We start from the raw sequence: 14,315 nt of genomic DNA, 5'->3' as shown, positions 1-14,315 counted from the left end.
AGTATTATTATTTATTACTATTAATTTTTTTTTTTGACACACATGAACGCTTCCATTACCGCCATTACTTTGTGCAATTTTTTTTTTTGTTTTTGTTTTTTTTTTTTTTACAATGGAAGGAAGTAGCTATCTTGGGTAGCTTTTTTACAAAAAAAAAAAGAGTTTGTTTAAAAGTTATTTTTTTCTTTCTCAGTGATTATTTATACATTTTTGAGGACTAGTTACAGTCAGAACCGAGGTAAAGACAAAGGAGCCATGATGATTTTTTAATTTTTTTTCCTCTCTCTCTCTCGTGAACCCGAGGCCTGGCGAAGGGTTCGATTTTATCTTCTTTCTTTTTTTTTTTCTTTTCGACGCGCACGCAGATATGCACATTCGACCTTTGACCTCCGCGGTGTTGGTTGCAGGCCGCCGCTGCTTCTCCAAAACCCCTCTATGCCTGCTGGCAACCCGGGAGCAAAGGCTGCAAAAAAACGTTAGTGGCCTCTTTACATTATAGTCAGCGGCGACGTCAGCCTGCCGTACAGTTACAGTCCACCACCGCAAGAAGGAAGAAAAAAAAAAACCACATACACTCCAGCTACGTCTTATTATTTATGTGAAAATAGAAAAAACAGTTTTTTTTATTTCTCAGAAGATGAAAAAAATAAATAAATTAGTAACTACTTTTCTGGGTCAGATCACATTGGTCTTTGTTGTGAAAGGGATATTACAGCATGTAGAACATTTTCAAAATAACATCCAGAATTTGATGAAGGCTATAATAATAATTCTAATAATAAAAAAAAAGAGTTTATGGTTTTAAGGTGGTAACTGAAAATACTTGATGTTTGTTGAAAGATTTAAAAAAAAAAAATAATTCAAAGTACAGAAAGCCACAGGCCTGTAAATTTTATTTGTAAAAAAAGCAGTTCTATTTTTATACAACATTTTTACTGCCTCAGATGAAAAAAAAAAAGGATTTTATTTATTGCCTATCGTTAAGTTATTGGACTCCTATAAAGTATACAGCTTCATTAAAAGTAGACCCTTGTGGAGAAGTCTCGTGGAACTGGGTTCTCCGGTGTTTTTCATGTTTTTTCAGTGCAGAAATCACAACACGCTCCGCCGCCATCCGAACCGCACCCCCTCCACCGCCACCGCCACCTCCACCTCCACCTCCGCCCTGCCCGTGTCATTACACTCATCCACACACACAACTCTCTGTGCTGTTCATCCATCCATCCATCATCCATCCATCCATCCATCCAACCTCTCTCTCTTTTTACCACTCTCCCTCTCTCTCCATCCGTAGTGGGACTACTTCTTCCTCACTTGTCGAAAACTTCTACCTTTTTCGCGTTTTTGTTTAAAAAAAATTTGTTTTTTGTTTTTCAGTGTTTGCGTTTTTTTGTTTGTTCGTAGCCCCCCGCCACCCCCCTCCCCCTTTACCCTCACCCTCCCAAAAGATTTTTTTTTTTAAAAAAAAGAAAAGCCCGATATGAAAACACCCCTCCCCCCACCCTCCCGACAAAAATATATGACTATTTTCTCCCAAATGACAAACATCCATCTGGGATCTGATGGATAAAGCTTTGGGTGCTCTCTGTTTTTTGTGTATATGTGTGAGAGTGTGTGTGAGAGTGTGTGTGTGTGTGTGTGTGTGTGTGTGTGTGTGTGTGTGTTGTTGCCTGTCAGTATAGACCTATAACATTATATCATTTTAAAAAAAATGACAAAAAATCAAAGCTAAAAAATTTGCCAATGAACTCAGTGAGTGGTGTTGCTGTTCTGCCGGTTTGCATTGTTGTTGTTTGTTTGTTGATGTTTGTTGTTGTTGTTGTTGTTGTTGTTGTTGTTTCTCCTGATTTTTTGACAAACAAATTGCTGTAGTGGTGTGGTGCTCTGGCTCTCTGTGTGTAACTCTCTCCTCTCCCCTGTTTTTTCTTTCCCCCTTTTAGAACAACCCATCTCCATGCCTGTTAGCTCATCGTTTGCCTAGCATGTCTCCGTGGCGTCCCAAACACACAAAAAAACAAACTTTTAAACAAAAACACAAACGAAAAAACCCCCCCCCCACCAAACAAACAAAAAAAAAAAAGTGTCATCGTCCTCCTCCTCCTCCCCCGTCATTGTTTTTTCTGATGTCTTTTCCGAGCTCACCTGATCATAACCTGGTTCTCCTCCTCCTCCTCCTCCTCCTCCTCCTCCTCCGCCGCCGCCTACTGACCTTTTTGAACTTTTAGCTTTTTTGGACTTTGATTTTTATGATTTTTTTTCTGTTTTTCCTCTTTTTTTTTTTTTTCCTTTGTTTTGTTTGTTTGTTTTTTTGCATGTGACCTCATTTGGATCCGGGGGGTTTCAGGGAGGGAGCGAGGCGATAAAGGGAGGGGAGGGCGAGATAAATGAATCAATGTGAAAAAGATATATAAAGCTGCATTCATATGAAAAACAAAAAAAGACTGAGATTTTTTTAAATGGAAAAACAAATGTTCTTTTTTGGAGAAAAAAAAAAAACAACCTGTGGCAAAGTGATTTCCATTCTGTATGTTTTCTTGCATTTTATTTTTTTATTTTTTTGGTTTCTTCTTTATGTCCTGTTTTGTTTTTTTCTCGTTTCTTTCTCTTTCTTCATTTAAAGTAAACTTGAAAGTTCACCACAGGAATTGGCGCGTCGTCTCGCTTCTGGCGCCGGTGAAAACCTGAGCGCGGGCCAGAAGCAGTCCCGCGCCAGTTTCTCTGAGAAAAATAAGACTACTTCCAAACAGTTTTGAGTAAAAAACTGTCTGATCAATATTAGACTCTCTCAGAGCTCTCCAATGGTTTTTACATTTTTCAGGCAGTGTAAAGTTTTTTGATAAGGCCATTTTAAGTGGCTCTGTTTCTCATTCAAAGTCTATATATAGAACCACTTTTTTCTAGAGTAGTTTAAAGGTAAAAATAAAAAAGACATTTGCCCTGTTTGGGTGGGAGAAATGCTACCTACTTGTGTCACCTTTTGCTGAACTGACTCACAGATAGACAATCCGTGGTTTAAATGCACATGATGAAATGACCTATATTTTCTACTGTTTAAATGTATAGAGGAAAAAAAAAAAATACTAAGATACCTGTAACCTGCGTTAACGTCGGTGCTTCTCGTGAGTTTAGTTGTGGTTTCATCACAAGTCTAACGGTCTTAAATGTTCTCATGTTTTTCAAGAGAAGACTAAAAAATCAGTTTACTTGAACAATAGACAAAAGCCTTTCATATTACTATAATAGTTACTTTGTTGGGGTTTTTTTTCTTTTCCTTTTGATTTTTCTTCTTTTTTTTAAAGGAGTCCCTATTTGCTAAATTTCTTGTTGGTTAATTAGCTATATAAAATTCCTAAAAATATATATAAATATAAATATATCTATATATATATATAATGTCAGCTTGTGAAGCATCAATGTCATTATTATTTTATTTCTCTCGTGGGAAACAATATTTAGATGTGTTTTGTTGTTCAGCAAAATGTCTTATAAAGAAAAAAAGACAAGATCAGTGGAGTTTAGTGCCAAATTCTGAAGGTACTTCCTGCCTAGCGCGTCAGTGTATTTCTTGTGAAATTATTTGATAACATGGGTATTTTATTATAAGTGTTTTGTATGGATCCCTCATATTTAAAAATATAGATTTAAAAAAGAGTTTGTTAACTTGCTATTCTGTGGTCTTGTTGCCTGAAAATGTCATGTTTGCTTTTCTTTCTTTGTAAAGATGTAAAAAAAAAAAAAAAAAAAATGTAAAAAAAAAAAAAAAAAAAGTGCCCATGTGTCATATATATATCTATATACACGCACACACGGACACGCACACACGCAAACACGCGCACACGTTCTCGTGCAGACCTCACAGTTTACTTTTTTCTTGTTGTGCATGAGAGCCCCTGAGTGTGAAAGCCTCCACAGCAAACCCGCCCGCCGCCGCCGCCGCCGCCGCCCCGCCAGCGTGCACGCACACGCGAGAATCACGCACTGATATTTTTAGCCATTGTACAGCCGTTTTATTCATCAAAGCCTTACCACAAATCTTTGCACTCCTGTTCTCTCTCTCTCTCTATTAGTATCTCGCACACGCAGACACAAACACAGACGTCAGGCTTCGGTGTGTATTGTTCTGATTGTTTTCCTCGAGCGCTGTCCCGCTCGCTCCTCAGCCGGGAAGGGAAGAAAAAATAAAAAGTGGAATACGCAAAGCCTTATTTTTCTCCAAATCCCCCTTATCCCTTTTGTCGGGTTGAAAACAGTCCTGAGTTGTAGCCGGGCGCCGTTCGTCTCAGACGGCGGGGATCATCACTTTTGTGTACCACCTCAGACGAGCGTGCTCGCTTTCATGATGTAAGCACAGGGCAAGACTCGCTCATTCACAAAACGAGCCTCGAAATCTTTTGAGGAAAAAAGCACACGCTGCCGCCGCCGTCGGACGGTAAAGTAAGAAAGCAGAAGGAGAGCGGCGGGACGGTCCGGAGCAAGTTTGATTTTATCCTTTTCTTTTTTCAAGTGGTTGTAAAGACTTCTCCGTGTGTGGGTCTTGTGGTGTAATGGGCCAAAATCATGTTTAGATGCCAAAGTGTGTTATTGACATTCTCATAGTCGAGCCGTTTACATGGCACAGTGTTGTCAGTCTATTCAACTGCCCCCGATACCCCCTCCCTGAAAGCCTAGTTTACGCTCTGCAAAAAAAAAAAGGCAGCATTATTTTCTACAGAAGCTCACCAGTCGCCTTAAACAGGGAGCGTCGTACCAGTATTATAAGACTAGAAGATGTTGTCAGTCAGTCAGTCAGTCAAGTCAGTCAGTGATGTGTGCCAAGTCTCGGTTCACTTTCCCGTGCCGTTAACCTCCCACTCGTCCAGAAGTCCAGGTCGAGCTCTTCCGCCATTTTCATCCAGTCGGCCGGAGCGAGAGAGGCTGAAATGGCCGTTTGTCCTCGCGGCGGTGATGGAGGGGAGAGAGAAAAACGAGGCGTCTGTTCGAAGGATGCCGCTCTCCGTCTCGGTTGTTGTCTCCCAGGCTAACCGGGGTTATTAGAAACAGGGCTATGTGGGGAGACGTCTTATTGGAATAGCGACAGGGGAAATAAAGCGCTTGTTGGTTGGAGAGGAAGGGTCACGTCCGCCCGGTCCACACAGGCAAAAACAACAGCCACACAGCTCGAGATGAAGGCAATACAGCTTTCATTACCTTCTCGAAGACCAAACCCAATACCAAACTTTATCTGATCTCATGGAGGGAGGCGAGCAGACTTCTTTTTACCTAAATGCAGTATACACATGAACAGCCATAACTACCTGTACGAAGTCCCGGTCCGATCGAGTGTTAATGGACCAGTTTTTCTGTGTGTGCAGCGTCAAAAAAAAAAAAAATATCTCTCACGTCGTCACCTCACTCCTGCACAACTCACATGATTCGTTACGCGTGTGGAGGCTGCGCAAATCTGTGCTGTTTCGAGTCGACCCCGCGGCACGGCTGTCCGTTGCGATCGAACATGCGACATTTTAACTCGTCCCCAAAAAGAGAAGAAAAAAACAAACCCACGATGTTGTCAATTGCCAAAATCTCACCGAAGTTGCACACAGCCCGACGTTGCACAGTCTAGCGTGAAGCATCTCGTCTTTGTTTCAATGTCGAAGCACAAGAAGGGTCGCGAGGAAACGAGAGTTTCTGTCGAGCGGCTCACCTCAGGGGCTGTCATCGCCGATGCTCGTTGTAATCTTTCTAATCTTGTCACTGTTCACTTCTCTGTTCTCCTTCTTTCTTAATTATCTTAAGTGCTATTTATCAAACAATGAAATCTGAAAGGAAAAAAAAAATAATAATTGAACTTGTCGTTTCTTTGCATTATGGCTTATGTCAAGTTTTTTGAGGAAAAATGTTTTGTGTGTTCTCTCTCTCTTTCCGTGCCGTAAAAAAGAGCTTGTTGTCTGTAGAAGTTAATCAAAATCTTTTATTTTTTGTTTTTCTTTTTGCTTTTGTTTTTTTTTTTTTTCGTTTAATTTCCAAATTTCTCAATTTTTCAGTAGTTTTCAAAGTTATTGTCTTGAGAGAAGCCAAAGTCAATGCATTTCAGTGGATCCTGTAAGCGTGATGTATGTTTGTTTGACAACACTTCGAAAAATCTGTCACTGGATGGGAATTTAAAAAGTACAAAAAATGCAGGCTTTCCTATTTCTACAACTGATTGTACTTATGCATTTTGTACCAGTGGAATTTTTTATACTGGAGATTAAAGGATACAACAAAAAAAATCTTAGAAAAAAAGCTGTCTGGCCTGGTGGTGTGGCCTGACCCTGACTGGTCCCCGAGTATGATTTCTAGCTGGCATCAAGAAAGTTGGCTTTTGATATAAGATTTTCTAGAAGATCTTTGGCTTTATTTCTTTCACTTCTTTTTCCTCACTTGAGTGTTGTTCTTTCTTTCTACCTTTCTTTCTTTCTTTCGTTCTTCCTTTTGTTTTTTTTTAAAGTTTTGTTTTCGGAAAAACAAAGAGGGTAGGTGAGTGTCAGATCTTTCATTTCTTTTTTTTTTTGTTTTGTTTTTCTTTTGCTTTTTTAAAAATAGTTCTAGCGAGTTTGTCTATACAACAGCGGTAAGTTTCATTTTGACTTCTGTATTGTGCCGTCTACACGATAAGACAATTATAGAAAAAGAAGGAATAGAAATATTTAGTCACCTTCAGTGGATTAATGTATTAGTTTAATAAAGAGATCAACTAATTAGAAAACTTTTTTGCTTTTAGCTGTTTAGATTTTTCCGGTTTCTCTGTCCTTCTCTGTGAACTAACTGTGTAGCTGAAGCAGTCAGAATTATTTTTGTAAACGTATGTTCTTGTGTGATGCAGTTTTTTGCTTCTGTCTCCTATATTAAACCATTTTTCCTAATACTTGTCTCTCTCTGTGTTGTTATGTTCCAGTGCCTGTCTGATGTTGTACTGTTTCACGACCTCTTCCCCGCCATTCGCTCGTTTTTTCTCTCTTTCTCTTCCTTTCATAGTCTCTCTCTCTCTCTCTCATTCTGTCTTTCCCCCTCGTGTTCACACATTTTTTTGTTGTTTTTTTTGTTTTGTTTTTTACCACATAGTAAAGTTGACTCCATCCCCAGTGACAACTCACTATGCTGTTCTCACTAAACATAGTAAATATACATCGAAAGTGTTTGTATGTATATTACTGTGTAGCCCAAGTCGCCGCGTGACAGTCGAGAAAACAAAAAAAAAGTCGGCAACCCAAAAAACTGACATCCTGGGAATCCTGCTGACCAAAACCGAAATTCAACCAGTAAAAAGGAAGAAGCACATTAGCAGGAATATTTTGACATTTTTGGGAAATACACTTCTTAATGTTCTTACTGAGATTTACGGCCGGGTCGAACCGGAAAGTAGCTCAGCGAAATTAATCTGCATATTGTCGCATAATATGAGATTATTGAAGCTTGTTGATGTCGGGACTACACGTAGCTGGTAACCCACTGTAGCTGGCAAGCTAACCGCTAACAGCAGGCTAGTCTCGCTATCTCCAAAGTGCTCTGTCAGCACTGGACAAAGGCCTACCCTGCAAAATAGTGTTGAAACTTGTTATGGTGGAATATTTCTGCTAAATAAAAGGCTGCTAGCTTGTTTAGTTTCGTTAGCGACCAGGTTACAGTTAGGGTAGCTTGCCATTATCAGCGCATATCTTGCTAGCTTGGAGGTTGTTGTTGTTGTTGTGGAGACTGGCATCAAAACAGCTCAATCCCTTCAAAAAAGTCCTTCATGATAGCTTCACAAGCATCTTTCTAGTTACTCTGTACAGGAATGGTTAGTTCTACTAGCTAGCATGTTTGCTAACCATTTAGCGTGTTCGTTCTCGAAGAAAACGCTCTCATGGTTTATTTAAAAGATCACCTGCGCCATCGCCTTTTGTGGGGCAGTTTATAATACAACAATGGAGGTTACAAGTTGACAGTTGAACATAGGTGATAAGCTACGATAGCTTCTCATATTTTAGACTTTCAGTAGTCGTCGTCACCTTAAATTTGCAGAGTCACAAGTCAAAGTTAACCCGGTGAGGAAAAACTGTGTGTAAATGTATTTTAACTTACATTTAAATGCTAGTGCGACCTGGCCTTCAGATGATCATGAGTCCTATTGTTAACGTCAGGCTAGAGTGTTGATTAGTGATCTTAGGAGCTAGCTGTTCCTCCTGTTCTAGTCTTTGTGCTAAGCTAAGCTAAGCCGTGCAGACATGAGAGTGGTATCAGTCTTCTCGTCCGAGTCTCAGCAAGACAGTGAATTAGTGTATTTCCCAAAAATGTCGAACTATCTTCAAGCATCTTCAATCCTCCCATCTGTTGTTGATAAAAGCTCACCTCAACCGGAATTGGCCGACTCCTCTAACAAGATGGCCGACTCTGATCGGGAGAACGGTGTTGCGTTCCCTCATCAGGGGCTCGGTCCACGTCCTTCCCCTCCTTTCCTGTGCTGTCCGCTTGTCCTGGGCGAGGCCTGTCCACTGTAATGTCCACTCTGTGTCCAATCCACTCCCCGTACGTTACTGTCTCACCGTCACAACTGCATCCCCAGTAGAGAGAGAGAGAGCGAGAGAGAGGAAAGAGAAGTCAAAGGTCAAAGTTTTCACCTTTTTCATTCACAGATATCCAGGAGGGTTTGAAAATGTGTTTGGTTTTTGTTTTTTTTGCTCCGCACATCGAAGGTTACCTCAGAGAAATGATGGCAGACTTTAAACATCTGGACGGTAGTGGCTGCTTTTTCAGGGAAATATAATAAATCTGCAGACCCGCAATAAAAAAAGTAGGGTTTTTTTTATCTTTATAACTTCACACTACAAATATCCAAGTTTGCTGTACATCGTGTGCTCTCTGGCACATTATGGCATCCTTTGCTTTCATCGCTGCACCAGTACAAGAAGCCTGTTATTAAATATTGATTGAGGTTCAGGCAAGGCATACAATAAACTGCCCCTCAGCCCGTGGATCCAACCCCATGGATAGATAATATTGCACCTCCATTATTGTCGACGTGTTGGCCTTTAATTCAAGAGTGTGTCCTCAGCTCGGGGTTTTATTTTCTCCGAGATGTTTTTCTCTCTTCAATTTCTTGCTCTTTGGGTTTTAATCCCTCTTCCAGATTCATTTTTAACGTGTGAAAGCAGCAGAACAGGAAATGGCTGAAATGTTTTTGTTAGATTAAAAGACGCCGCCACACACGGTCGGTACACGGTCGAAGATTTGTTGGTCCATCTGCGGAAAAGGTGAGTGACTGAAGACGACGGAGTACATCAGCTGTCGCCCCGGACGCTCTGAAATTCAAGGTAAGGTCCACACAGTCAGACACAGTAAGTGTGGACGTTTGAAGGACGACTTTGCCACCGTCCGCACTTAATTTCCGTCAATCTGACCGTTTTTAAAGTCCAGAAGATTTCAAGGATTCACCAGTTTTTTTTATTCTCCTCAGAGCTGAAAGGCCTTCGAAAAAAATCAAACACACAGCAGAGTGAAGGTTTAAAAGGCCTTTACACACCGGGGGCGTCGATGAACTGACGACACCAAAAATGTTGAATACTTTGCATCAGAGTTATGAACACCGGCAGCGATGCCAAGCAGTTTATGGAGTGGCAGCCAGTGTGGTTCCAGTCCGGTCCGGTCCACTCCGTTAAGATGGATTACTGAGTTAAAATACCAAAGTTACAAACAGACTAACCGATGGAGGCGGCAGAACCAGAAGCTCCCATGTTCTGTGAGGTAAAACTGCTGTTTTTATCAAAGGAGTCTGGTGGATTTGAAGAGAGAGCGGATGGATTTAACGGCTTCAGAAACCGGTCGGTAAATCCCTCGTATGTAGCAGTCTGTCTGTGCAGGGAGCGATCGAGGTTACTCATCTTAAGTCACATCGATTTGTGTCTGTCGTCATATAATACAAGGTGATGACAATCAGAGTCAATCGACACGTCCACCGTAGAGCGCTGCAGGGACGACGTGTTTTTGTAGGCTAACCAGGAACTTAGCGTCGCCCCGGTTCCCTCGACAGAAAAAGCCTGTGGGATTTTGGATTACGCCACCACCACTAAGCATCTTACTACACAATTACTATACAGGTTTCTATAAACTGAAGTCGTAGAGTCAGAGTTAGAATAGTTTGTGACTGAAGTCGGTCGGTAAAGACGGACTAGTGACTACTATTTCAGGCATCTCACCCAAAACCCACTGACTTTGAAGTGAAGGAACCAGAGGAGCGAAATTGCAAACTGATTTCCTGGTGTCAGGACTCATTCCTGCGGCGCTCTACTGTCATCAGTTGTGACGTCGGTTTCGCACAACGTGATTGGATAGAAATCAGCAGTCCCGAAAAAAATATGTTGTTTTCTCCGTGTGGTACTCAGATACTCATAAAAAAGTAGTGATGCTGCAAATTAATCACACGGAAAAGTCCTTTGAAGCCAGTATTTTCAGTCATGATGGACACCATTACCTGATTTTCTAGAATGGCACTCAGTAGAGCGCATACCTCTGCCAAGGCACAACGATCCCCTTTAACTCAATCAAGGCTAATCCAGCGTCAAATAAAAGAGATTTAAATCTGCCTGATTTTTTTCAGCAAGACCCTTGCATTATTCCCAGTGAAATTAACGAAAATGTCGGGGAAAAACGTCCTGTCTTGCGTTATTAAAGAAACTGAGATAAAACTCCTGGATGTCCCTTTATTCTGATCCACACCACAAGTTCATGGGGTCTATTCTGAGCTGAGTCCCATCCTCCATCCAAGTTTTGTGGAAGTCCGGTCACTAGTTTTTGTGAAATCCTGCCAACAACCAGAACATAACATTAACATTTTGTATAAAAGTTAGATAAACCTGTCGAGGCAACCTTGATAAACCGCCACAGAGTTGTTCTTGTGCTAATTTTCCTGTTGTTGCTTTGACTCGTCGGAGCTCAAATACACCCGTCATGAAGCCACTCAGCTGCGCACAATGAATAACACATGAATAAACCCCCCGACGATCAATGCGAGACTATTTATAGTGAGTAGACAGAAGTGATACCGGATCGATACACCAAACACAAAGACATTGTTTGCAGATGAAAATAGAGGGAGTCACGCTCAATGAACCATCAGAACAATGGCGATGCTTCTGGAGTGTGCTGAGTGCACCGTAACCCGGCTCGGGTCGTACCGTGCCGTGCGTTAAGCAGCTGATCGGCGGGATAATTGTCGCCAGCCTGTGAATTTTATTTATTTTGAAGATTTAAGCAGCTCTTAAACCACCAAACCACACAGCTAGTGTATTATTCACAGCTTCACAAGAGGTAGAAACACGACACGCCGCAGGGCTGAGAACACACGCACATCATCATCAGTCTTCACTCGTCACATTCCCGACGGAAACGTGGAAACTTCCTTCCTGCGAGGAACTAGACGGCTAGAAGCCGAGGGAGCGGGGCTGCAGAAACAGGAAATTGGTGGCATCGTGGAGAGAGGATGAGAGGAAGCGAAGTGTTTGATTTGAGCTAATGAAGATTAACTGGCAGCTCTGCCAGAGCGCCGAGCGAGGAAAACCCAGATCATCCCTGACGGCCTCACCTTACAGGAGGGTTCAGGGGTCGGAGGGAGTTCATACTGAGGGGTATTGTTGCAGGACAGCGTCGATCAGGAGTGCAGGGAAGGAGCGATCTCACCTGGTCACAACAGAATCGAGGTTATAAGGACGACAAAGGACGCCGAGGTCACAACGAGACGAGTCTGAGTCCAATTTTTAGACGAGGACACGATTGATACAGGAGGGGAAAAAAAGACTAGAGTGTTCTTTCATTTTTCTACACGATCCAGAGGAATAAACGCCGCAGCAGACAAACGCTTCTCTCGACCTCAGTGTTGTTAAAGAAGTCCGCCGCTGCAGCCTCACACATGAATCATCAGATCATTAAAGCTACTCGTCCTTGGTTCGGTTTAATGTCAGAGACTTAACACGGGCAAAAGATAAAGGCAGGAAAATTGAAGAGAGAAAGAAAGAAACTGTGAGTTACGACAGTAAGACCATCAAAGTGCCACAGTGCACTGAATTTAAAGGAAAGGTTCACCCAAAAATTCAATCCTTGTCTGCTCGCCCTCATGCTGACGGAAAGTCAGGTGAAGTTTTGTCGTCCACAAAACATTTCTGGAGCTTTACAGCAAAACAGCGTCGCAGCATTCTGCGACTTCAACAGGCTCGTTATTATTATATTATTATATTATTTTCAGCATTGCACTCGACCTTCCCAATATCCCAAGACTGATTTAAGACGCAGCGAGACGAAACAAAGACGTGAGAAGACGTAAACAGACAGAGAGGGAGACTGCAACGGGGAGAAAAGGTGTGTTAGTGTCTCGTATCTGCAGAGAGTTTCTTATTTTCTCTCTTTGTTGCTGCTCGGGAGCTTTACCAACCCAACATGTGGCTATTTGACGTCCTGGGAATGAGACTCAACAATCAACTATCTTTGTGGTGCGTTCAGGAGCAGCTGGGACAAATCCAACTGACTCTACCTTTAACTTTAATAGTCTTTAAATTATATTAATATGACGTGAGCTTCAGTTAGCTTTGACCACAAATGTCCTTCAGAGGGAGACTTTTTACTCTGATACTCTGAGTACATGTCCGAGCCTGTAATCTATTACTTTTACTGGAGTAAAGAGGTTGAATCAGTATCCATCCATACAAACCAGGCCGATACATCTATTCCATTTACTTCTAGTAAGGAAATGACGTCTTATATAATATTTTTATATAATTTGCACCATTTTAGATCAATGAAATGAGGAGCAGCACATTATTTCAACAGCAGAGACGAGTCACAGACGCAACATCCTGACGACAACGCTCAACACAAATCGATCAACGATTCGAGAACAGAGAAAATCACGTGTTCGTGTGTGACATGTAGATTTCATCATCATTAACGTCTATTTCAACTTTCTAGGAGCGACAGAGCAAAAACATTTGTGTTTCACTTTTCTGAAATTTCTCTTTGAATTGCTCGTGCCACCGAGCAGAGAGGGCCGAGCGAGGCTGAAATCCTAAATGAAGGCTCTTCTTTGGTATGCAGGTAATTAAATTATAGTGTTGATCAAAGGAAGGGCTGGGAGAGGTTTTTGTCTTTTTTGTCTCTTTCTTTTTTTTCTCCTCTCCTTCACATTTTCCCACCATTTCTTATGCGTCCCTTTGAAGAACTGAAGTGACTCATTCCTCTTTGTTAGACAAAATATTCACTGAATTGTTCTGCTTATGCAACGCTTAAGCTTGTTGGCAGAACACGGAAGAAAACCAGAGGAATATATAAAAACACAGCTATCCGAGGTGAGTTTATTAGCGCGCTGCTGCGAGCCTGCTGTTTTCCCGGGCTGGATGATACGATGCTGCCATCTTGTGCCGACAGAGGAAAACTCAAATCCATGTCTGTCTCTGAATTTCATCCTTGAACACACACACACCATGAGGATGTCACCTGTGTGAGGATGTGTGTTGAGTCTCTCTTTGATGAGATTAGCGGTGTGGACCCTGCCCTTCATTAGGCCTGTTATTCCTCACTGATGTTTCGGGCGTGCCGGATCTCAGATGAGTCTCAGAGCTTTGAACTCTGCCCGTGTGTTTTTGTTGCACCTGTGCTGACGACAGCGCCCTGTTTTTATCCCTCTGCAGCGGGACAGCTCAGTCACATCCTGAGAATATGCATAAACCTAGATGCTCTTTCATTTCAGGCCACGTTTCATAGACTTTAGGTTACGGTGGCTGAGAAGGGCCAGAAGTTATAAGGTGTTCCTGGTATTTTAGCTGATGATCACACCTCCATGTCAGCTCCAGCAGCTCCGTTGTGCAGGTTTAAACACTGTTATTACAACTTTGAGATACTAACACTCGACTTGAGTATTTACTGGAAGGAAATTATCATTATATATCATTTATATGAATTAATTTTGAGTAATAATACAAGATATTATCAACAATTAAACATGATATTATATTTGGCTTGACATCAGTTTATAAAGGCAGTAAAATAAGCCACACGTGAGCGGATTGTAACATGATGGGACGATTTGTTTCGGTTGTTTAATGCTGGTTGATTTCTTTGTGCCGATGAATATGACTTTGTGCACGTTTCTCGAGTAGCTTTGCGTAAACGACCGGCTTCCTGCACAGCACAGAAGTTTCATTTTTTTGTTTTATTCAGGTTATTTCTCAGGGACATTGCAAATTAATGAACATTACTGTAAATGTGCAAGAATTAGCCAAGACGCTAGCTTTCACCTGTAGTCCCTGGCCAACAAAAGATGATTAAACTGT

At 41.6% G+C, this 14,315-nt stretch overlaps 1 protein-coding gene across 1 annotated transcript in view; it reads left to right on the top strand.

Moving 5' to 3' along the window:
- celf2 (cugbp, Elav-like family member 2) overlaps positions 1–6,886 on the top strand; it is a 213,383-nt gene extending 206,497 nt beyond the window's left edge. The window contains exon 15 of the mRNA XM_084345243.1: positions 1,941–6,886. The gene's annotated coding sequence lies outside the window, so the exon portion shown is untranslated. The remainder of the gene's footprint in view (positions 1–1,940) is intronic.
- The last annotated feature ends 7,429 nt before the right edge of the window (positions 6,887–14,315 follow it).

Source organism: Pagrus pagrus (genome assembly GCF_965226575.1).
Source record: "Pagrus pagrus genome assembly, chromosome: 23".
In the NCBI taxonomy this organism is placed as follows: domain Eukaryota; kingdom Metazoa; phylum Chordata; class Actinopteri; order Spariformes; family Sparidae; genus Pagrus; species Pagrus pagrus.
Note: the sequence above shows the minus strand (reverse complement) of the source record. Positions and strands in the feature narration are given on the sequence as shown.